This window comes from Furipterus horrens, unplaced genomic scaffold (genome assembly GCF_987537825.1).
Source record: "Furipterus horrens unplaced genomic scaffold, mFurHor1.1.pri manual_scaffold_4, whole genome shotgun sequence".
NCBI classification, from domain to species: Eukaryota; Metazoa; Chordata; class Mammalia; order Chiroptera; family Furipteridae; genus Furipterus; species Furipterus horrens.
In genome coordinates, this window is record NW_028327174.1 from 137,365,122 (window position 1) to 137,390,811 (window position 25,690).

Sequence of the window (25,690 nt, forward strand, 5' to 3'; positions counted from 1 at the left end):
ATGGTGCTTAGATTCTAAGACACTATTAGAATTAAATACAAAAATGAAGCAAAACTAATAAAGGCTAAATGGCAACTCCTTCTGAGTTCAAATCCTGCTAAGATCAAAGATCAGCTGCTCTGTGATGGCATTGGAAGTGAGGGTTTGGGCTTAGGGCAGAGAGAGCTCCTTAATCCCACCTGAACTCAGAGTTGAATTCCATCTAGTTAAAGCTGCAGACCATCCCCAGATCAACTCTATTTCGGGGGGAATTGCAATGATCGTTCCTCCACCCCAACCTCCTGTTGGAGGAAAAAGATTGGATCTTCTGAGAAAAATATGAACAACAACAAAAAAATTGCACATTAGTCTTTGCTTTATTATTATTATTATTATTTTTAAAATATTAATAGCATCTTTATTCATAATAGCCTCCCAAACTGGAAACAGCCCTAATCTATATTAACACAATGGATAACCACATTTTCTTTTCTTTTTTTTTTCATTAAAAAATTTTTTTTATTGTTTTTCTGTTGTAGTTGTCCTACTTTTTTCCCATTGCTTCCCCCCACCCTGCCTACCCCTTCTCCCACAGTCAGTACCCACCCCATCGTCCATGTCCTTGGGTCATTTATACCTGTTCCTTGACTAGACCCTTTCCCTTTTTACCCTCTCCATTCTCTCCCTTCCCCTCCCCTCTTGTCACTGTTAGTCTACTCCTTATTTACATGCCCCGGGCTCAGTTTTGCTCATTTGTTTGTGTTGTTCATTAGTCTCCTGTAATAGGTGACAGCATAAGCTATTTGTCTTTCGTTGCCTGGCTTATTTCACTAAGCATAATTCTCTCTAGTTCCATCCATGTTGTTGCAAATGGTAGAAGTTCCTTCTTTCTTTCTGCTGTATAGTATTCCATTGTGTAAATGTATCAGTTGTTTGATTCACTCATCTACAGATGGGCACTTAGGCTGTTTCCAGGACTTGGCTATTGTAAATAGCGCTGCTATGAACATAGGGGTGCATAGGTTCTTTTGAATTGGTGTTTCAGGATTGTTCAGGTATAATTCTAGCATGGAATTGCTGGATTAAAAGATAGTTCCATTTCTAGTTTTTTGAGGAAATTCCATACTGTTTTCCATAGTAGCTGCACCAGTCTGCATTCCCACCAACAGAGCACTAAGGTTCCCTTTTCTCCACATCCTCTCCTGCACTTGTTTGTTGATTTGTTGATGATGGCCATTCTGACTGATGTGAGGTGGTATCTTGTTGTGGTTTTTATTTGCATCTCTCTGATGGCTAGTGATGTTGAGCATTCTTTCATAAGCCTATGAATCCTCTGTATGTCCTCTTTGGAGAAGTGTTTGTTTAGGTCCTTAGCCCATTTTTTAATTGGGTTGTCTGTCTTCTTGGTGTTGAGTCATATAAGTTCTTGATATATTTTTGGAGATTAATCCCTTGTCTGAGGTATTATTGGCAAATGTGTTTTCCCATATGGTTGGTTCATTTTTCATCTTGCTGATGTTTTCCTTTGCTGAGCAGAAACTTTTTAGTTTGATGTAGTCTCATTTGTTTATTCTTTCCTTTTTTTCCCTTGCCTTAGGAGATTTATCAGTGAAAATATTGCTAAATGGGATGTCTGAAATTTTCCTCTAGGACTTTTTTGGTGTCATGGCTTACATTTAAGTCTTTGATCCATCTTGAGTTTATTCTGGTGTGTGGCGTAAATTGGTGGTCTAGTTTCATTTTTTTGGTGTATTCCTGTCCAGTTCTCCCAGCACCATTTGTTGAAGAGGCTCTTCTCACTCCATTTTATGTTCCTTCCTCCTTTGTCAAATATTCATTGACCATATAGACCGGGGTTTGTTTCTGGGGTCTCTGTTATGTTTCATTGATATATATGTCTGTTCTTGTGCCAATACCAGACTGTTTTGATTACAGTGGCTTTGTAGTATAGTTTGATGTCAGGTATTGTGATTCCTCCTTCTGCGTCCTTCTGTCTCAAGATTGCTGTGGCTATTTGGGGTCTTTTTTGGTTACATATAAATTTTTGAAGTATTTGTCCTAGGTCTGTGAAATATGTCATTGGTATTTTAATAGGGTTTGCATTGAATGTAGAAATTGCTTTGGGTAGTATGGACATTTTAATGTTGATTCTTCCCTTCCATGAACGTGGTATATGCTTCCATTTATTTGTATCTTCCTTAATTTCTTTCTTCAGTGTTGTGTAGTTTTCTGAGTACAGGTCTTTTATCTCTTTGGTTAAGTTTATTCCTAGGTACTTTATTTTTCTCGTTGCTATAGTAAATGGGGTTTTTTTCTAATTTCTATCTCTGATATTTTATTGTTGGTGTACAGAAACGCCTTTGATTTCTGAATATTGACTTTGTACCCTGATATTTTGCCAAATTCACTTATTAGGTCAAGTAGTTTTTTGGTGGTGTCTTTAGGGTTTTCTATGCACACTATCATGTCATCTGCAAATAATGACAGTTTTACTTCCTCTTTTCTAATTTGGATGCCTTTAACTTCTTTTTCTTGCCAGATTGCTGTGGCTAGAACTTCCAACACTATGTTTAATAGGAGTGGAGAGAATGGACATCCTTGTCTTGTTCCTTATCTCAAGGGGAATGCTTTCAGTTTTTGTCCATTAGTATGATGTTGGCTTCAGGTTTCTTGTGTATGGCTTTTATTATGTTGAGGTATGCTCCCTCTATTCCCATTTTGCTGTTTTCATCATAAATCAATGTTGTACTTTATTAAATGCATTTTCATCATCTATTGATATGATCATGAGATTTTTGTCTTTCATTTTGTTTATGTATTGTATTATGTTTATTCATTTGCAAATATTAAAACATCCTTGCATCCCTGGGATGAATTCCACTTGCTTGTGGTGTATGACCTTTTTAGTGTGTTGCTGGATCCAGTTTGCTGATATTTTGTTGAGGATTTTAGCATCGGTTCATCAGCGATATTGGTCTGTAGTTTTCTTTCTTTGTTGTGTCTTGACCTGGTTTTAGAATTAGGGTAATACTGGCTTCATAGAAAGAGTTTGGGAGTCTTGCCTCTTCTTGAATTTTTTGGAATAGTTTGAGAAGATTAGGCATTAGTTCTTCCCTAAGTGTTTTGTAAAATTCACCTGTGAAGCTATCTGGTCCAGGGTTTTTGTGTGCTGGGAGTTTTTTGATTACTGCTTCAATTTCACTAGTTGTTATTGGTCTGTTCAGGCTTTCTGCTTCTTATTGATTCAGTTTTGGAAGGTTATATGTTTCCAGACTATTGTCCAGTTCATCTAGGTTGTCAAATTTCTTGTGATACAGTTGTTCGTAATAATTTCTTACAATCCTTTGTATTTCTGTGGTATCAGTTGTGGTTTCTCCTCTTTCGCTTCTGATTTTGTTTATTTGGGTTCTCTCTCTTTTTTTCTTGATGAGCCCAGTTAAAGGCTTGTCAATTTTGTTTATCTTTTCAAAGAACCAGCTCCAGGTTTTATTGGTCTTTTAAATTGTTTGTTTAGTCTCTATGTCACTTAATTCTGCTCTGATCTTGATGGTTTTCTTCCTTCTACTTGCTCTGGGCTTTGTTTGTTGTTGTTTCTTTAGTTATTGTAGCCATGAGGTTAGGCTTTTTATTTGATATTCTTCTCTCTCTTTTGGGTAGGCCTGTATTGCTATGCACTTTCCTCTCAGGACTGCTTTTGCTGTATCCCATAGGTTTTGGGTTGTTGTATGTTTATTATCATTAGTTTCCAGAAACTTTTAAATTTCTTCCTTGATGTCATTGTTAACCCATTCATTATTTAATAGCATGCTATTCATTCTCCATGAGTTTGAATGTTTTTGAGTTTTTTCCTTAAGTTGATTTCCAGTTTCAAGCCATTGTGATCTGAGAAGATGCTTGATATAATTTCAATTTTCTTGAATTTGTTGAGGCTTGTTTTGTGTCCTACCATGTGGTCTATTTTTGAAAATGTCCCATGTGCACTTGAAAAGAATGTATATTTTGCTTCTTTGGGGTGAAAGGTTCTATAGATATCAACTAAGTCCATTTGATCTAGTGTGTTGTTCAATGCCTCAATATCCTTGGTGTTTCGTTGCTTTGAATATCTGTCTATTGTTCACAATGGGGTGTTAAAGTCCCCTACTATGAGTGTGTTGCTGTCCATATCCTTCTTGTAGTCTTCCAAGATTTTCCTTATATATCTGGGTGCTCCTATGTTGGATGCATATATGTTTACCAGGGTTATATCTTCTTAATGGGTTGTTCCCTTAAGTATTATGAAATGGCATTCTTTGTCTCTTTTTATGGCCTTTACTGTGAAATCTGTTTTGTCTGATATAAGTATTGCTACCCCAGCTTTTTTTTTTTTTTCATGTTCATTTCCTTGGAATACTTTTTTCCATCCCTTCACTTTTAGTCTGTGTAGATCTTTTGTTCTGAGGTGGATCTCTTGTAGACAGCATATATGTGGGTCATGCTTTCTAATCCATTTAGTTACGCTGTGTCTTTTGATTGGTGCATTTAATCCATTTATATTTAAGGTTATTATTGATAGGTACTTATTTATTGTCATTTTCCTCCTTTGTACCTGTGTTCCTCTCTGTCTCTCTGTTTCTTCATCTTCTTAAAGTGGACCCTTTAGCATCTCTTGCAATGCTGGTTTGGTGGAGGTGTATTCTTTTAGTCTTCTTTTGTCTGGGAAACTCCTTATTTCACCTTCCATTTTGAATGAGAGCCTTGCTGGGTAAAGTAGTCTTGTGTGTAGGCCTTTGTTTTTCATCGCTTGGAATATTTTTTGCCATTCCCTTCTGGCTTGTAGTGTTTCTGTTGAGAAATCTGATGATAGTCTCATTGGAGCTCCCTTGTATGTTATTAGCTGTTCCTCTCTTGCTGCTTTTATGATTCTCTCTTTGTCTTTCAATGTTGCCATTTTAATTCTGATGTGTCTTGGAGTGGGCCTGTTTGGGTCCATCTTCATGGTGACCCTCTGTGCTTCCTTGACTTGCGTGACTTTTTCTCTCATCAAGTTAGGGAAGTTTTCTGTCATTACTTTTTCAAACAGGTTTTCTGTCCCTTTTTCCTCTTTTTCTCCTTCTGGTATTCCAATGATATGGATATTATTATGTTTCATGCTGTCCTGTAGCTGTCTTAAAACTTCTTCATTCTTTTTCTGTCTTTTTTGTTTTGTTGCACTGTCTGGGAATTTTTTTCTATGTTGTCCTCCAGCTTGCAGATCCAATCTTCTGCTTTATTTAGCCTGCTTTTGATTGCTTCTACTGTGTTCTTCAGTTCAGAAATTGTATTGTTCATTTCTTCCTGGCTCTTATTGATGGCATTTACTGCTGCTTGGTGAGCCAAATTGCGTACTGAGCTAGAGTGAGAACGGTTCTAACTAAGCTTTTCCAGTCATAGGGAGTCATAGTGTACTCCTCTGTTATTGCCTCAATTATCCCAGATGTAAAAGGGGACTGGAGCCCGTTCTCTTGAACACTCTTTCTTATACTTTGAATATTTCAAAAGGTAAGGACTCATAAGTTACTTGTCCTCTCTAGCCTTGCCTCATGATTATGGGAAAAGCTGAAATAGCTTTCCAATCACCGGCTTTTGCCGCTTGTCTCAGGCAGCTGTGCATAGCCGTGGAGGTTTCATTAACAAGCTGTGGAGGTGGCAGCGGGGGTGGGGGTGCTGGTGTTGGCATGGGCCTGCTTTTAGGTTCCTTGTCCCAGGGCGGGAGAGGTGCCATGGGCAGGGTGGTCCTAGCTTCCACCGCGCCTGTGGGTAGTGGATTTAATGCTTTCTTGGCAAAGTTCTCATCATAGATATTTAATCTCTCCTTTTCCTTCTCCTGAATATTTGAGATGGCAGGATTGTCCTCCAAACAGAAAATTTCCTCCCTACTTACTTTGCTTTAGTTTTTACTGAAGGAATATGGAGGGGAGTTAAAACTGTACGAATTATACCCCAAGTAACTAAATTCTGATGCCCTATGGAGATCCCATTCTCCTGGAGACATTTAAGTTTCTGACCTACTGTTTCCCAAACCTCTAAATCATACGACCCTTTATCTGGGAACCAGAGGCAGTGTAGATTCACTGCTTGTAATAGATTGAGTAAATTCTTTTCTTCCACCTGACATCCTGCAGCTTTTAAAAACCAAAAGAGCTGGTGGAAATAAACTCCCTGTTCTTTAGAAAGACCCGTCCCTATGATAGAAAATAGAAACAGAATTTTTATGAAAGGAAGTTATTTAGCTCTCTCTCTCTCTTAAATATAAATCCTAAGTTGGGAAGCACCACGGGGATGGGGCTGTGATTATTTTTACAGTGTGCCTAGCGTTGCATGGACTTTGTCTTTTGGCTGGCATGAAACCTAGTGTTTCTGTCCCGGTCCGTGTTCCAGCTTATCCTGTCGCAGGAGTCTTGTATATCGGCAAGTGCCCCTAGCAGGTGTGTTAACTACTTGTCCTGTGCCCGCAGTGTTGTGGCAATTTTTTGAGAGGAGAGAGAGTGAAAATGAATGTTAGTATATAGAAAGGAACAGAACAGCTGAGACATTTTTAGGAAACAAAGGAGACAATTTAGAAAAGAAAAGAAAACTCCCTTCCTTTAACTAAACACGCTGGCAGCCTTACCAGTGAAGACGGTGCCGTTGTCCCTCCGTTCAGGATGGTTTGGCCAATTTTTCCCTCTGTCTGGCAATGCTGTCCATGGTCCTTGGTCGTAGCCGGTGGCACTTCAGTGAGTCCTCTGCCCCATGTGGGTGCGTCACCTGAGAGAGACTTCGGGGTCCCTCAGAGTAGATGAAGAAACTACTCAGACACTCTCCATCTGAGGAAGAAAGGGAGGGGGTTTTCTCTAGTGGAAAATTGCCCCTGTTTCTTCATTAGTCAGGGTTTTTATCCACTTTACACATGCGGAAATGCATAAGGAAAATATGCAGCCCTTCCCCAAATGTTAGGGAATGAAAGGGAAGTGCAGATCAACACTAGGTTGAAACATCCAGGTATTTTACACAAGGTCAAAAACATTTCCTCTTACTTAATCATTCTGTTCTTCACATTTTACTGACAAGGATTTGAGGCTATAAGAAAAAAACAGAGCATGTTCCCTTTTCCTTAAAAGCCACTTTATATTTCTATTCTATCTTTAAAATCTCCCGGAGGGTGGGATTCAGAGCAGGCCTAGGAGACAAACTGCTGGCTAAGGGCCCAGCAGGGGGTGGTTCTGCACAGTGGTCAGAGTCTTTTAAACCAAGCCTGTCTGCTTGCCACATCTCCCCATGCCTGTGTGTCCTCCACAATAAGTCCCTTTAACATTTCATATAATAACAGCTTGGTGATGATGAACTCATTTAGCTTTACCTTGTCTGGGACGCACTTTCTCTGCTGTTCCATTCTAAATGATAGCTTGGCTGGACAGAGTAATCTTGGTTGTAGGTCCTTGCTTTTTATCACTTAGAATACTTCTTTTTTCTTTTTAATTTTTTAAATTAATTAATTTGTTCATTTATTTATTTTTAGAGAGAGGGGAAAGGAGAAAGAGAGGGAGAGAAACATCACTGTGTGGTTGCCTCTCACTCGTGCCCCCAACTGGGGACCTGACATGCAACCTAGTCATGTGCTCTGACTGAGAATCGAACCAGCAACACTTGGCTCACAGGCCGATGCTCAATCCACTGAGCCACAGCAGCCAGGGCACACTTAGAATACTTCTTGCAAGTCCCTTCTTGCCTGCAAAGTTTCTTTTGAGAAATCAGCTGATAGTCTTATACGCACCCCTTTGTAGGTAACTCTCTTCTTTTCTCTTGTTGCTTTTAAGATTCTCTCTTTTTCCTTCACCTTTGGCATTTTAATTATAATGTGTCTTGGTGTGGTCCTTTTTGGGTCTAGCTTGTTTGGAACTCTCTGTGCTTCCTAGACTTGTATGTCTATTTTCTTTGCCAAATTAGGGAAGTTTTCCTTCATTGTTTTTTCAAATACGTTTTCAGTTTCTTGCTCTTCCTTTTCTCCTTCTGGGACCACTATGATTTGGATGTTGGTATGTTTAATGTTGTCCCAGAGGTTCCTAAGCCTTTTCTCACTTTTTTCAGTTCTTGTTTCCTCATTCTGTACTGGTTGACTGTTTATTTTTCCCTGTGTTCCAAGTCGTTGATTGGAACCCAAGTTTTCTTCCTTTCACCATTGCTTTTGTGTGGATTTTCCTTTGTTTCACTTAGTATAACCTTCACCTTCTGTATTTGCTGTAGTCAATCAAGCACACCTGTCAAGTCTGTGAGCATCTTTATCACCAGTGTTTTGAACTCGACATCTTTTAGGTTGGCTATCTCCTTGTCACTTAGTTCTCCCATTGGAACCTTGATCTGTTCCCTCTTTTGGACTGTACTTCTCTGCTTCCTCAAGTTGACAGCCTCCTGTGTTTGCCTGTATCTTAGGCAGAGCTGTTACACCTGTTACATTGTAAGAGGTGAAGCCTTAGGTATTTGTCAGTATGGAAGACCTGTTTCACCACATTGTGGCAGGAGGGAGGGATCTAAGAGGGAACAATGCTACTTGCTCAGCACTTGCCCCTTTTTCATGCACTTCTCCCACTTCCCATATGGGAGTGGTGCCCCTCTAGCTGTTGCCCTGGTTGTGGTTCCCAGAGTTGGTGGGTCTGCAGATGTTCTAGGACCATGGGGGCCCTCTAAACAAATGGACTCTGCTGAGAGATGGGCAGTTTCTTCCTCTGCCCCAGCCCCCATTTGTTTTCACAGCCAGAAGCAATGAGGCTTTTTTTCCCCAGTGCTAAAGCCATGAGCTGGGTGGTCTGGTCTGGGACTGGGATTTCTCCTCAGGTGTCCCTCCCAACTTTTATAATGTGTGACTGCTCTTTCCACTGGCCAGCCACAGCCACTGCCTTGCTTCTGCCACTGCCACTACCACCTCCATCCCTTCTCTGCCCCTCCTACCTGTCTGGATGAGTATTTCTTCTTTATATGTTTGTTTGTTGGACTTCCATGCAGTTCAGTTTTCTGGTTGTTTTTAGTTTTGAGGTAGTTTTATTTCTTTTTATTGTTGTGGAGGGTGGTGAAGCATGTCTACCTACACCTCCATCTTGGCTGGAGGTCTGAGTATTTTTTCACATACTGTGTCTTATCAAGTTTTTTTGCCCATTTAAAAATCAGGTTATCCTTTTTGTTATGGAACTGTAGGATATTAATCTATAGTTAACCCCTTATCAGGTATATGATTCGCAAATACTTTCTCCCATTCCATAGTTTGTCTTTTTACACTTTTAGTGGGAATGCAAAATGGTGCAGCCACTATGGAAAACAGTACGGTGGTTTCTCAGAAAACTAGAGCACTGGCTGGGTTGTTCAGTTGGTTGGAGCATCATCCCATACACCAAAAGGTTGTGGTTTTGATCCTGGTCAGGGCACATGACTGGATTGGTGGTTTGATCCCTGGCATAGGACACTTTTGGAAAGCAACCAATCAATGTCTCTCTCTCTCTAAAATACATATATATCCTCAGGTGAGGATTCAAAATCATAGAACTACCATGTGCTCTGACAATTCCAGTTCTTGGTACTTATACAGAAGAATTGATATCAGAATCTCAAAGAGATATTAACATCCCCATGCTTATCGCAGCACTATTCAAAGAAACCAAAATGTGGAAGAAACCTAAGTGTCCATTAATGGATGAATGAAGAAAATGTGGTCTATGCATACAATGGAATACTATTCAGTTTTTAAATGAAGGAAATACTGCAATGTATGACAATATGGATAGCCTTAGGTAAAATAAACCAGTCACAGAAAGACAAATACTGCATGATTCTATTTACCTGAGTTACTTAAAATAGTCACGTTCATAGAATCAGAGAGTGGAATGGTGGCTTGTCAGGGGTTGAGAGCAGGGGAAATGGGGAGTTACTAATCAGCAAGCATGAAGTTTCAGTTGTACAAAATGAGTAAGTTTTAGAGACCTGCAGTACTACGTTGTGCCTATGGTCAGTAATATTATATTGTGCATTGAAAATTTTAAAAGGGTGGATTTCATGTTAAGTGTTCTTATAATAATGAAATAAAAAAGTAATAATCATCAGATGATAAGGTAGCCCCTATCCTCTATGACGGTGTTTTCCTAGGCCCAGGGAATTTCCAGCTTAGGGTTCTGAAACTGTCTACAGAGATCTTCTGGAGCCTCTGCCAGTGACCTTAGAGAAATGAAGGAAAAGTAGAGAAGTGTCACAGAGCTAAAGATGTTGTTCTGACTTTTCTCAAAGTTGTTGATTGGCTAGTCAGAATGAATGAATGTCTTTATTAGGCCTCATGGGTTCTTGGGGGCATGTCTGATCCAGTTTCCTCTCAGCACTCTGATGTCCTCCGCACATTAGCCTTGTATGGCTGCCCCAGCCCTAGCTTACACCACTTCTCATTTCAGGTACCCAGAAAGACTAATTAGAGTTAAGTGTACTATTTCCACATTTCAAGGAGAAGAGGACCTGGTTGGGACAATCTGTGACATTTCCTCTGGCTTCCAGGGTCCTTCCCTGTGGTCCAGTCAGCTGAGTTCTTAGGGCTGTGGGGTTGCACAGTACAAACTGGTCATCTGCAGGAGGGGCTTGCTTTGTGTAATAGGGGTATAGGTAGGAAAAAATGATTAGAAGAGGAAATGATTGGCCTCTTCAGGACTCTTGTCAAAATATCCTTGTAGGTAAAGTTGGTGAAAGATGGATTAGATGATAGCATAATTAGGTAGTACCCAGCTCATTGAACAAGCAGGCCCATAGAGTGTCATTTGATGGCATTTTGCCTGCTTGGAAAAATATCACTAGCACCATGCCACAGGACTCCATCATTAGCCTTGTCTTGTTCAGGATTTTTATCAAAACTTGGATGAAGACATAGAAGTCACCCTTATCAAATGTACTGAAAACACAGGAAAGAATATAGCAAGAATGATAGATGATAGTATCAAGATTCAGAGTTATCTTGACAGGCCAGAATGCTGGGCCCCAAACCAAGCTGAAACTTAAGAATAAACATGAAGTTCTACATTTGGAATGAAAAATCAATTATACATATTCATAATGGGAGAGGTTTGTCTTGGCCATCGTTTATGAAAGGTCTTTGGGTTTTACTTAGCCGCAGTTTCATATGATCTGATGATATAATGTGTCTGCTAAGAATCATTAACTTAGTTTCAGGCTGAATGGAAGGAGGGTGTCCAGGTCAATGATGTAATTGCTTCATTGGATTTTGGCTTGGTCAGACCACAATCTGAAGGATGCCTTTTCATTTAGAATCTTCATTTTTAAAGGATACCGGCACATGACCAGGAGGGCCAGGTTATGGGGAATGCATTCTGGAAGAGAGAAAACTTGGTAAGATCAGGCGATAAATAGTCAATTAGTACTGGAGAGGTTGTATTCTACAGAGGGGGGCCTGTACTTGTTCCTGGTTGTTTAGAGGGTAAAACTAAGACCATTGAAGGCCACTTCATGAGAGCTGATTTTTAGTTGATATAAATAAAGAAGAATTTTGCAGTAGTTAGAACCATAGGGACTTGAAGTGGACTGCCTCTGGTCCTTGAGCTGGGTGTGTGCCTGCCAGGATGCTGTGGAAAGAATTCCTGCTTGGACAGGAGGTTTGACAAAATGATCTCTAGGGTATCTTTGAACAATGGAAACCCAGATTTCTGGAAAAGGGGAAGAACATTTATTTTAATGTGATGATTGTATTTGAAAGGCTACTATACAGAGCTAAGAACTATGGGTACATGTGATATGAAGATAAGCTGAGATCCACATGTTCCTGAAAACCCAAGGAAATTAATAGGGCTCTTAAGGCATTTATATTTAACGCATAAAGCCCATGTGCAGACTTCGGCCTCCCTTCTCTACTCACTACTCCTATGGAACCTGCCTTTCACTTTGTGTTCCTGCTTGTCAGAGTGCCCTTTGATAACCTTTGGGTGGTATAGAAAAAAGCATCCGTTGCTTCCATGATTTCCTCTGATTATGTCTGCACGGAGCAATGCATGTTCAGGAGGCTTTTTTGGGCTAGTCTGGGACTAGCCACTATGATAAGCAATGCTTTTGTGGGAAATATATTTCAAGCTACTAACAACCAGTGTATGGACTTTTGAAACCTCCATTGCAAAGCTGGGATATTTCTCTCTTTCCTTATGATGTCCCACTTCACACCACCTTGGAACCTTTTCTAAACTGGGCTCTGGGCTTGGAAGCTCCCCTCACTCCTTGCTGCCAGCCATGGCAGTTCCTAAAATTATGACACTTCAATGAACCAAGTGTTCCCATTTCTCTTACATCGCTCTATCTAAAAATGGATTTTACTAAGGTTCTTTCTTCCTCAAAAGGAATTAGAAGAATCCTAAAAAATTTCACAGAGCACAATACAATAAGAAAGAAAAACATGGTAAAATACTGGGTTGGCCAAAAAGTCCTTTTAGTTTTTTTCCATAAAATAAAAGATACATTTTTTATTCACCAATAACATTATTGATTTGGATATTTTGAGTATGTCGGCAATCTCTCATTATTGGCTTCTAGTGGATAGAGGCCAGGGGTGATGCTAAACATCTCTCAAGGTATAAGACAGCCCCACAGCAAAAAGTTATTTGGCCAAAATGTGAATAGTACCATGAAACTTCGCAAACCACTTTTGACATGCTTGATCAGTCACAGCACCCTCTCCATACACTGCACAAATCTTTTTATGCTTTTCAGTTGCGTTTTTACCTTTCTTGAAATAATAAAGCATAATAGACTGAAAATGTGTTTTTTTTTCCATTTTCAATATTAAAATGGCTACACAAAAATTCACCAATTTGATGTTTTTTTTTTTTTAAATGCATGCTGATATGACAGCTGTCACAATACAGTCTAACAAAATTGTTTTGAATGAAGTTAAAGACAACTAAGCACTATCAGAGCCATCATACAGAAAAAAACAAATGAACTTTTTGACCAGTCCAGTAGTTCCATGTATTCTATCCCAACATTACACAGTACCTGCTCTCTGAATCACCGTTGTGTGGGATTTAGGGACTCTGGTTTGCCATCCTTAGCTTCTCAAACTTCTAATTCCTGTATGAGAAGGTGTAGGAACTAGGTGTGGATAATTTGAAATGATGATGTTGATATGAAGGAAGCTCCTAGAGTGGTTATATTATTCAGAATTCTTGGTTGAAGCAGCTGAAATGGACATTGTCTGGTTTAAGCAGGTTTAAACAAATGAAAAGCAAAAGGTCCAAATCACTTTCAAGAGACTGTCTGGTGAGCATGCTAGTGACGTAGCCCTTGGGAGTCAGCATGCCGCAACTGTAACTGCTGCCACTGGACACAGCCCCGGCACTGCTGATGTCCCTGACTGTGGAATGAATTCTTCACTGTCCCCACTTACAATTATTTTAACCAGTTATTTTTTTAAAGTATATTTTATTGATTATGCTGTTAGTTGTCCCAGTTTCTTTTCCCTTAGCTCCCCTCCAACTAGTACCCCCGCTTCCCTCCAGCAGTCCCACCCCACTTAGTTCATGTCCATCACTCTTTCCTATAAGTTCTTTGACTTCACTCTTTCCTATATTATTCTTCTCCCTGTCTATTTTGTACCTACCAATTATGCTTCTTAATCCCTGCACCATTTCCCCCTTTCTTTCCCTCCCCCACCCAGATGATAACCCTCCAAATGATCCCCATACCTATGATGCTGTTCCTATTCTGGTTGTTTGCTTAGTTTTTGTTTTTACTCTTTTAGGTTTCGTTTGTAATAGTTGTGAGTTTGTTGTCATTTTAGTGTTCATAGTTTTGATCATCTTCTTTTTCTTAAATGTGTTTCTTTAACATTGCATACAATAAGGGTTTAATGATGATGATGAATTCCTTTAGTTTTACCTTGTCTGAAAAGCACTTTCTCTGTCCTTCCATTCTAAATGCTAGCTTTGCTGGCATTACATTGAATACTTCTTGCCAGTCCCTTCTTGCCTGCAAGGTTTCTTTCAAGAAATCAGTTGATGGTCTTCTATGAACCCCTTTGTAGCTAACCCTCCTCTTTTCTCTTGCTGATTTTAAGATTCTCTCTTTTTCTTTCACCGTTGGCATTTTAATGATGATGTGTCTTGGTGTGGTCCTTTTTGGGTCTAGTTTGTTTGGGACTCTCTGTGCTTCCTGGACTTATAGGTCTATTTCCTTTGCCAAATTAGGGAAGTTTTCCTTCATTATTTTCTCACATAAGTTTTCAATTTTTTGCTCTTCCTCTTCTTGTTCTGGCACCCTTAAGATTCAGATGTTGGTATGTTTAAAGTTGTTCCAGAGATTCGTAAGCCTATCCTTGTTTTTTTCAATTCTTGCTTCTTCATTCTGTATTGGTTGACTGTTTATTTTTTCCTTTTGTTTCAAATCATTGATTTGAATCCCAGTTCCTTCCCTTCACCATTGGTATTGCATGGATTTTATCTTGTTTCACTTAGCCTTGCCTTCACTTCTTCCCTTCTGCATTTGCTATACTCAAGCATATCTGTCAAGTCTGTGAGCATCATTATCACCAGTGTTCTGAACTCAGTGTCTGTTAGGTTGACTATCTCCTCATGCTTACTTCTCCCACTGGAACTTTGACCTGTTCCCTCTTTTGGGCCATACTTCTCTGTGTCCTCAACTTGACAAGCTCCTGTGTTTGCCTCTGTGTCTTGGGTAAAGCTGTCACACCTGTTATGTTGTAAGGGGAAGAGCTTTAGGTATTTGTAGTATGGGGCAACCCATTTCACCACATTGTGGTGCTGTATGTGGGGGAGGAGTCTGAGAGGGAACAATGCTCCTTGCTCAGCTCTTGCCGCCTTTCCAGGCACTTCTCCCACTTCCCACGTTGGACTGGTGCCCCTCTAGCTGTTGCCATGGTTGTGGATCCCAGGGTGGGTGGTTTTGTGGATGTTCTAGGACTGTGGGGGACCTCTAAACAAATGAATTCTGCTGAGAGACCAGTAGTTTATTCCTCTGTCCCAACCCCCACTGGTTTGCACAGTCAGAAGCAATGAGGCTTTATTTAACCTGGAATTGGAACTGTGAGCTGTGTGGTCTGGCCTAGGGCTGGGACAACTCCCCAGGTGTCCCACCTTACTTTCATAATGTGTGACTGTGGGCCAGCCACAGCCAGTGCCTTGTTGCTGCTGCTGCCACACTGTGTCCTCTCTGCCCTGGCTCTACCCTTTCTACTTGTGTGGATGAATATTACTTCTTTATATCTTTGTTGGCGCCCAAAAGGTGGAATTGAACCACTCTGTCGCTAAACAGCTACAGGTTTGAAGCCTGCAAAAACTCTGACTCCAAAAAACCTCCGCTGCCTTGCGGCATACCTCTTTAGGGGAAAGGCTAAGGGAGTAAACCCCGACAGAAAATCCGGAGCCGGAGTCCCTAAGGCGGTTTGATGTTGTAGTCAACACCGGCAACTCCTGCGGCGCACCTGAAGCCAAGCTGTATTGACTCCGTCTTTCCCTTGGACCCTTCAGCTGCGAAGAGAGGGGGGGTCTGCTGCATGGGCAACAGCAGACCCTCCATATCACCCTGCCCAGGCTCTGTAACTTCAACACGGGAGGAGACAGATACCGTGTCACTCCCGAGTCGGACTGCACAGCCATTCTCGGCGGTGCAGATAGACTCTTAAGAAGCTACACCATCGTCTCTCGAGACGGACGGCTGCCGACGATATCTTTGTTGGACTTCCATGCAGTTCGGTTTTCTGGTAATTCTGGTTTTCTTTAGTTTTGAGGTAGTTGTATTCCTTCTTAGTTGTGGAGAGAGACACAGCATTTCTAGGTATGCCTCCCTCTTGGCCAGAAGTCTTGAAATTCCAGTGTTCTCAAACTTTGGTGTACTTAGGAATTAACTGGAGAGCTACCTGAAAGATGCAAATTCCTCGCTCCTGTCTCCATATAGTTTGAGTTGCATCTGAGGCCTAGAATCTGCAAGTTTTAACAATTAACCCTGGTGATTCTGATGCAGGTGGGCTATGGACAACACCTTAAGAGATATTGGCTACTGAATTAAGTATCAAGCTAAAAAAACAAAAGGCCTGTGTTTTTTCAGTGGAAAAAGACACAATTTTCAGGCTTTCAGATATTTCCAGGTGTTGATTAAAAGGAATGAAGGTAAAGATGCTGTTTTTTTGGCTAGGAGTTCTTTTGAACCAGCCTTGACATGTGATGCCGGCACTCATCACCTTCTGTCTCCATCAGTGAGAAGTGTCTTTTGTTTTGAGCTTTGACGTGCCTCTCAATCCTCCTTAGGAAAGCACCTTTCACCCCTTTGCCCCAAGTATTAGTCAAAACTTGCAGGGAGGTTTTACTTCTTTCCAGTTCTCACTGGTCTGCTTTGTGGTCTTGTTCAGAGACTCCCTAACCCCCACAGGAGCAGAGAATGTCTCTCAGCATCACTGGCTTCACTTCCCCCGAGGATCCTGCATGCTGGGAGGTTCCACATTCTACCTGTGCAGGGGCAGAGGAGATATCAGCTAATACCTGCAACAAAGCTGTGGCCCTTCTGAGCAGCCTCCTTCTATGTTCTTCTCTCAGAAATACTTAAATTCAAGCAAGACGATTTCATCCAGTGACACAGCATCTTATAGTTTTCTACCATGTTTGGGGGGCCTTCTGGAGCTACTTGGTTCTGCTTTCACTCTTGCTCTAGCTGGGTCTAGTCACAATGCTATTTCCAAAAGCATTTTTTTACAAATCTCAGAGCCTATGGCTTTGATTTAAAACCTTTGGTAGTTATCCATTGATCAGTGGGCAAACTTCACACTTACTTAAGTCCCCACTCTACCTTTCCAGCTATTTCCTATCATGCACCCTGTATTCCAGGCCCCCTGTATGCTGAGTACTCTCTGTATGCTAACTATACTAACACCCTGAATTCCAGACTGACCAGACTGTTCTACAGGCTAATATGCAATATCTAATTCACAATTTGAATATACTCCAAGTATTTTGTCTAAAAAATAGAATTGGTTGCTAACATTATGTAAAATTTGATTTTAAAAAGCATGGGCTTCCAGTTTTTTTCAAAATCAAAAGATGTGAGAGTACTGTGCTCATGTTTCCAAGTGGTAAACAGCCAGCTCTTGCTTCGAGGTGGGGCATGTTCTCTTTATAGTGTGCTTGGATGAAGGCGAGGGGAAATACTGCGAATCTTTACCTTTCTGTTTCCCACAAGAGGGCATTAGAATCTCTCAAAAAGTAAAATTTGGGACTGGAATTGCAAAAGCTGCTAGCTTGACTTTACTATTGAGTGAAAAAGTTATTTTGGCTCCCGTTTTGTGTGCTGAATGGGTGTCTAGCACATTGTGCACTATTATTAGTCACACTTTCAGAAACTCCTTTCATTTGGCAAGGTTCCCCTCCATGATCTTAATTCAATTCATCTGAGAGCCATTTTGAGGGAAATGAATGCAAGCGAGCCACCAGTTATCTTCTGGAGCCACCCTCAGCCGAGGTGGATGGTGTGAAAAGTTGCTGGAGTACCGATGAGGCAGTCTTGTTTCCATCAGGAATTGCCTGATCAGCAGAGACAGCCTCACAGCCTAGCATTCCTTGGTGGTGCTTCTTGTTGGCACAGAATCTTGCTTTTTGTCAGCACCCTGCCAGCAGAGCAGTCACCCACCTGCCCCCACTGGCATGCCTTAACACTAACCAGGCCAACAGAGACTGATGTGTTAATCAAAATACCTGTTCATTAGTTTAGAATGAGACATATCTGCGGGGGTGTGTGTTGGGGGGAGGGTGGCTAGAAACTCATTTTTGCTGGCCAGTGTGTACTTTCCTTTAAGAAAAGTTAACAGTAGAAGTCAAAATATAGCCTTCTGTTTGCTTGTCTGAGTTCTGAGTAGGAGGAATCTGCATGTTTGGAGATCCCGCTGTGGTGCTCTGTTGCTCCCTCAGCAGTAAGGGATGGGTGGCTGGAGCACCTCTGCCAGGCTTCCTTTGGGAGCCATGCTGTTGGTGCCTTGCCATATTTGTCTCTCAGACTCTGTCTTGGCGCCCCTCTCCCCCATGGTCTATGCTAGATTTACAGGTCAATAGCTAATGCCACCAATTAGATTATGTGAATGTGTAGCATTTTTCACTTCAGGTCCTATTTATGTCTTGTCTATTACAGATTATTTTAATTCTTTAGGCCTAAGGATTTTGGAAGGGCAGGGGTGAGATCCCTTAGTGTCTCTTAAGAGTCTGAAAAGATCTCAAAGGTTTAAGAAAACAAAACTAGCTCTTATCCTCCATATGTTGACAGAATATATATGATAAGTGAAAACAAAGGCTCCAAGTTTTACTTTTTCTATTGGTTTTCATCTCTTTGCTTGCCTTTGGTTAGAACAAAGCAACTAAACTTTGCCTCATTTATTTCTTTCAAAAATTTTTAAATTATATTTTATTGATTATTCTATTACAGTTATCCCAACTTTCTCCCTTTTGCCCCCCTCTACCCAGAACCCCCCACTCCCTCAGGTGATCCCCATACCATTAGTCATGTCCATGGGTAATGGGTATAAGTTCTTTGGCTACTCCATTTCCTATACTGTACTGTACATCCCCATGGCTATTCTGTAACTACCTATTTGTACTCCTTAATCCCCTCACCTCTTCACCCATTCTCCCATAGCCCCTCCCATCCAGTAACTATCAACAAGCTCTCCATATCTATGATTCTGTCTCTGTTCTTATTTGCTTAGTTTGTTTTTTGGATTCAATTGTTGATAAATATGTATTTATTGCCATCATATTTTAATAGTTTTGATCTTCTTTTTCTTAAACAGGTCCCTTTAACATTTCATATAATAATGATTTGATGATGATGAACGTTTTTAGTTTTTTCTTATCTGGGAAGCTCTTTATCCGCCCTTTGATTCTAAATGATAGCTTTGCCAGGTAGAACAATCTTGACTGTAGGTCCTTGCTTTTCATGACTTTGAATATTTCTTGCTGATCCCTTCCAGCCTGCAAAATTTCTTTTGAGAAACCAGCTGAAAGTCTTATCGGACTGCCCTGTAAGTAACTAATTGATTTTCCCTTGCCACTTTTAAGATTCTCTTTTTGTCTTTAACCTTTGGCATTTTAATTATGATGTGTCTTGGAGTGGGCCTATTTGTATCCATCTTATTTGGGACTCTCTGTGCTTCCTGGACTTGTATGTCTATTTCCTTCACCAAGGTAGGGAAGTTTTCTTTCATTTTTTTGAATAGATTTCCGATTTCTTGCCCTTTCTCTTCTCCTTCTGGTGCCCCTATGATGTGAATGTTGGAATGCTTGAAGTTGTCCCAGAGGTTGCTTACACTATTCTCATTTTTTTGGATTCTTTTTTCTTGTTCTTCTCACTGGTTGTTTTTTTGCTTCTTTATGGTCCAAATAATTGATTTGATTCTCAGCTTCATTCATTCTACTATTGTTTCCCTGTAAGTTGTTCTTTATTTCAATTAGTGTATCTTTTGTTTCTGACTGGATCTTTTTTATACTGTTGAGGTCCTCACTAAGTTCCTTGAGCATCCTTATAACCGATGTTTTGAACTCTGCATCTGACAGCTTGTTTATGTCCATTTTGTTTAGTTCCTTTACTGGAGTTCTGATATCTTCTTTCATTTGGGCCATGTTTCTTTGTGTCCTCATTTTGGCAGCCTCCCTATGCTTGTTTCTATGTATTAAATAGAGCTGCTATGACTCCCTATCTTGGTAGCATGGCCTAATGTAGTAGGTATCCTGTGAGGTATAGTGGTCCAACCTCCCCTATCATCCAAGCTTGATACTCGAGGTGTGCCCTTTGTGTGAGCTGAGTACACCCTCCTCTAGTAGTTGAGCCTTGATTGCTGTTCGCAGGTCAATGAGGAGGGGTTTACCCAGGCCAGTCAGCTGCAAGGACTGGCTATGACCACTGGCCAACAACTTCTGCCCTCTTTGGAAGATCAGCTGTGCAGGGGCAGGATGGTGATGTTCCAGCATGGTCTGTTGCTGTCCACTGGGTGTGCGAACTCTGAGGTTTCCTGAATGGTGGAGGCTAAGGTTAGCTCCCTCCTGTGTTCTGCCTGGGGCCACCTTGCCTGAGCTATAAAGCAACCTGCAGATGGTTGCTACTTGTGTTTGACTTGGGGATTCCCAGGTGAAGTCAAGCTGTGACTCTAGGCTGCATGCTGTTAGTGCCAGGATGGGGACACTTATAGGTCCTGGGACTAGGGGTTCACTGAGGCCAGCTGCTGCTTGTTTGGTAGGATTTAGGAAGTTGTGAAGCATGAGCTAAGATCAGTCTTTCATATGGAAAATCATGGTTAACAACTTTGATGAGCCTATAAATTGGGTGGGACAGAGTCTCAGGGGATCTCTAGGGTGGGGTAAACAGTTTTAGTCAGTTTGATGGAATCTCAGATATGGCACCTGTCTGCCAGCTTGTGGCTCTGTGGGGGGAGGGCTCAGAAAAGGGACAGTGGCCTCAGCCTGCCTTTCTGTCTTGGAGAAAACTGTCCGTAAGCTCCCGCCTTCATGCCAGACACTTCATTTCCTCCTTGTATTCCACTGGTGCCTCTCAAGCTGCTACCCATATGCTGGAGCTCAGAGGGAGGGAGTAAGTCCATATGTCGGTTATTTAAGGGGATCTGTTTGAGACTCCAGAAGTTTCTTCCACTGACTCAATCCCTACTGGTTTTTGCTGCCAGAAGTTATGGGGACTTATCTCCCTGGCACTGAAACCCTGGGCTGGGGGCCCTGGTGTGGGGCCAGGATGCCTCACTCTTGAGATATCCCTCCCAAATTTTTATCTACCCCATGAGATGTGGGACCAGCCTGTTATGCCTTTCTACCCCTCCTACCAGTGTGGATGGATGTGGTTTCTTTAATTCTGTAGTTGTCAGACTTCCATTCAACTCAATTTCTGATGGTTCTGAGTGATGGTGGCTCTATATTTTGTAATTTTGATGTGGTTTTCTCTCGTTCTATTTTTTTTGATGCCTCCTTGATGCTGGTAAAATTTGAAATGGTTTAATAAGGATGTGGAAATATGGAAAAAAGAGAAAGAGAAAGAGCATGAATGGTAGAGCAACCTCTATATGATCTTATTAACTAATGTCACTCCAATAAATTTAATTAAAAAATAAACTTAAAATAATAAATAGGCTTTGGTTTTTTCAAATCTGTCCCCCCACTCCGTGTCACTTTGGGTTGAACAATCTATTAATATTTCATTAGGTAATGCTATTCCTGAATTAAATAAATATACTTATAAGCCTATGAATCTTATTTTTGACCTTAGTTCCCACTAATTTGCCTACAGTCAGAAATGATGTTTACCTAGGCATGGGACTTATATATACTCTAAAACTTAGCTCTGGGTAGAACACAAGAACATGAGTGCTTATTGGGGAATGTTTTTGGTAGTTTTTATTCACGTACACAATTTAGTTGAGAGGGAACCTCCATGTGCTCCAGGATGTATGCCCTTCACTCATGTTTTGTTGTTAGAATCACCCATGGACCTGGGGTTCCCAAATGCAAAGGGAGAAAGTGGGACTTGACTGTATGGTGACTTTGTGGTTGTGCCCATCCCTGCCTCTCCAAGTGGAAAGAGTGGCAATGAGCTCAAATGCCCCATCAGGTAGTTAAAATTATTTGGTACTGAAGTCCAGTCAGCATGGTATTTAATTGTCTTTTTAATAATTTGAACTTTGCTTAGGTTTCATAGTGCTATTAGGATAAGTAGAAGATTTAATTTCTATTTTTAAGGAGTTTAAAATCTATGGAATTGGGACATATGCATAAAACAGATAACAATGCAGGACACCATATCGTGGTGATTAGGTTAAATGACACTCTGGGGTTAGATAGAACTGCATTTTTAAAAACCTGCCTGAGCTTTAGTTCCTTAATATATAAAATGAGGACATTGCAAAAATTCTATGAAATAATGTATATAGAGTACTTAGCCTTGAGTCTGGCATGTGGTTAAATACTCAATGTTTGGTAGCTAATCATAGTAATTAGGTCTGATAAAAGGTTCCTCTATATAGTTTTATTGAGAAAAGAAGGGTGTCTCATGCCTAGTGCTCATGCTATCTTTTTTGAAAAGATATTTTCTAAAATACTATTATATACCTTCTTGATTTCTTTCATAAACTTTTTTTCCCTTATAAAAGAAATATGGATCCACTGATCCTATCCTTTTAAAAAATCAGTGTGCCTGCCTATAATTGCTTTTTCTGTATCCCTATTGTTTATAAGCTGCTTTTATTCTGGAGAATCAGCTAACCAAACAATGTATTGGGTTGGCCAAAAAGTTTGTTTTGTTTCTGTATGATGGCTCTAATAGTGCTTAGTTGCCTTTAACTTCATTCGAAAAAATTTTGTTAGATTGTATTGTGACAGCTATCATATCAGTGTGCATTTTATTTTTGGTTTGTTTTTTGTTGTATTTTTTCCATTACCATTTAGTCCCCTTATACTACCGCCCTGCTGGAATCACCACACTGTTGTCCATGTCCATGAGCCCCTTTCCTTGTTGCTCAATCCCTCTCCCCTAACTTCCCCTGCTTAGTTATCAGCCTGCTCTCTATCTATGAGTCTGTCTCTATGTTGCTTGTTAGTTCAGTTTGTTTATTAGATTCTGCATGTGAATGAAATCATATGGTATTTGTCTTTCTCTGACTGGCTTATTTCACTTAGCATAATGTTCTCCAGATCTACGGCCATATCACCCGATCTTGTCAGTGTGCATTAAAAAAAATAAACAAAACATCAAAATTGGTGAATTTTTGTGCAGCCATTTTAATATCTAAGATGGATGAAAACATGCAATATTTTTGACACATTATGCTTTATTATTTAAAGAAAGGTAAAAATGCAACTGAAACACAAAAAGAGATTTGTGCAGTGTATGGAGAAGGTGCTGTCACTGATCGAACATGTCAAAAGTGGTTTGCAAAATTTCTTGGTTCTATTGACATTTTGGTCAGATACTTTGCTGTGGGGCTGTCTTATGCATTGGAAGATGTTTAGTAGCACCCCTGGCCTCTGCTCACTAGAAGCCAATAGTGGGAGATAGCTGACATACTCAGAATATCCAAATTAATAAATTTATTGGTGAAAGTGAAAAATGTGTCTTTTATTTTATGGAAGACTAAGCAGACTCTTTGGCTAACCCAATATATAAAGGAATAAAGATAAGGGATGAAATGGACTAAGTAGGGCCTCTGGGACAACATCAGTGTCTTGGGTGCTCAGAATCATTTTGCTCCTACCTTCTTGGCCATGTTAAAAGACTAGGGTTTCTAGAAGTGTAAAACCTGGCTAAATGAAGTGTTTGTTTAGTAGGACCAAGTTGGAGAGAAACAGTGAATAGCCCTGGATCATCTTTATTTCGCATCAGAAGTGAGCTTGATGGAAAGACTAGCTCATAAGCAGGTAGGAAACGGGGATTCCAGCCCTCACTGAGACTATGACCGCATGTCAGGGCTGCCAGAGGAGGTCTTCAGTTACTGAAAACAGTTTAGACCCTCCTGGGAAGAGTAAGGTGCAGAATGAGTGAAAATGAACTTACTAGGTCTCAACTTCATATAAGTTGTTTTAAAATGAAAATGTTTATTTGTAAAGAAATGAAAACCAACAGAACACTTTAATGGACTTTGCTTCTTTAGAGAGTGACTGCTCTCTTTTGAGGTGATGGAAATAGCATGCATAAAGGAAAATCTGACTGGTTTTGGTAATGAAAGAGTGTAAGAAAGTCAGGATTTCTCACAGCTGTTTTCGTAGGCAGAGCACTCCCACTTGGAGAATAACACCACAAAAAATCTCACTTTTCCCTGATGTTTGTTCCATTTCATTCTGTGTATTCCCCTCCTTACAGATTTAAATACCAAATTGCTTCTATTACTTCACAGTTTCCACCTGTGGTCTCAGGAGTTTGCACAGAGCCAAAAAAGCATCTGCAGCCCCCCACCCCCTTTGCCACATTTAAAACTGGAGGCTTCTTTTTGAGCTGTTTATGTCATCATCACTATATCTCTGCATATTCCTAGTTGAGTTTTTAGTTTCACTGAAGCTATAATCTCAGAAGTGGTGGTGTTCTCCATGCTTAAAAACCAACTTTATCTTGGGGAGTTTTCTGCTGTGTTGGTTTGGGGTGACTTAATTTTGAAACTCTTTTACTTTTCTCATCTCTTCTGGGATTTATTTTCTTTATTTTTAAATTTGGCAGATTTCTTTTTTCACATGTAAAGATTATTTTATTTTTCTCACAGATACAGAAAACTGATTTAGCACAATCTTGTCAGTATCAGTCTTTTATTCTCTGAACACAGAGAGGGAAAATTACAGGCAATAAAGATAGATTCAATTCTGTGTGCCAATGCTGTGTGGTACAGATTAAAATGACGCATCTTTGTTTGCTGCGTGGTACAGGTTAAAATGACGCATCTTTGTTTATTTGAAGGAAAAATATAGATTTTTTTTGAAAATAACACTGTGCTGCATGTATGATGAGGCTGGCCATTTTGACTAAATTGATCCATCAATGAGCTGAATGATGAATTGCTTTCAATTTGGAGATTGATAAATTTTGGGTGCTGTGATCAGCATTTGTCTAGCTGAGTTGCTAAGTTGCATGCATGCTGAAAAATGCTCCCAGAGAACTGGTATGTCCCTGAAAAAAGACTCTTGCAGTGGCTGGAGCACCCTTCCCTTCTCCCTTCTAATTTTTCCCCTTTCTTTCCCTGTGACACTGCAGACAGGCTGAGTGGTGTTGGAATGACAGCCTTGACGAGAGGTGAAAGGTCAGTGTGGTGGCCACTGAGAGGTCAGATGTGAGACCCAAGAAAATTTCTCCCAGCTCCTTGCTTTGGTCCATGCATCTGTTCCGCTCACTGGACTCCATGTCCCCATCCCTCAAGAGTTCAGTGTCCTGTGGTTGGCCGAAGATCCCCATCAAGACTCCAATCCTGCCTGTCCCTTGTGTCCCAGGCTTCGAGATGACTTCTGCTTTCCAACTTCAGAACTCTCTTTTGCCATTTGCATATTGTATTTTAGTTGTTTGATGACTGATTTTGTTGTATTCCTAATCACTAGGAGAATGGCACATATTAGGCTCTCAATAAACGTTTTTTCAAAAAATTTTCTTAAATAAGTTAGATATGTAACATTGTCAAACATTAGAATTCATAAATGAACAATTATTTTAGTTATTAATGGAAAGCAACCTGACTAAACTAATCCATATTAAAATACAAATGACTTCCTCAAATTTTTCATCAATATTATTTCAAACCATTATAGGAAATTTAGGCTTGAGTTTGCAGCATTTGTACCATTAATTTATTATGTTTATTTCAGCAAGAAAAAATTTTTAAAGGAAATAAAAGTTCATGGTTAAAAATTTCAAATAGTCTTCTAGTTCCCTTTACTGTTTCAGATTTCTTATGTATCGTTTTTGAGAGTTTCTATAAATATATAAATATGTGTTTATATATTGGAGCAGAGTTTAATATTATGAGATATAATATGCCCATTTTCTTACCCATTGTTACTGTAAGGCCCTGACCAAATGGACCACCTGTCTCTTCCCCCTTAGCTGTCCCCAAATAGGCCATATATTTGTCTTAAAAAATATCATTCAGAATTGTGCATTGTAGATTAACTTTTATCATTTATTTCTTTACACTGCTTTAGTATTGGGTTGGCCAAAATTTCATTTG

At 40.2% G+C, this 25,690-nt stretch overlaps 1 protein-coding gene across 2 annotated transcripts in view; it reads left to right on the forward strand.

The window, feature by feature from the left end:
- Positions 1-25,690, forward strand: part of SAXO1 (stabilizer of axonemal microtubules 1) — a 109,613-nt gene that overhangs the window by 8,740 nt on the left and 75,183 nt on the right. The window contains exon 2 of one of the 2 annotated variants that reach the window (XR_016510787.1): positions 24,727-25,355. The exons of the other annotated variant lie outside the window; for it this stretch is intronic. The gene's annotated coding sequence lies outside the window, so the exon portion shown is untranslated. Of the gene's footprint in view, positions 1-24,726; positions 25,356-25,690 lie in introns of those variants that run through there. 2 annotated transcript variants of the gene reach the window in all.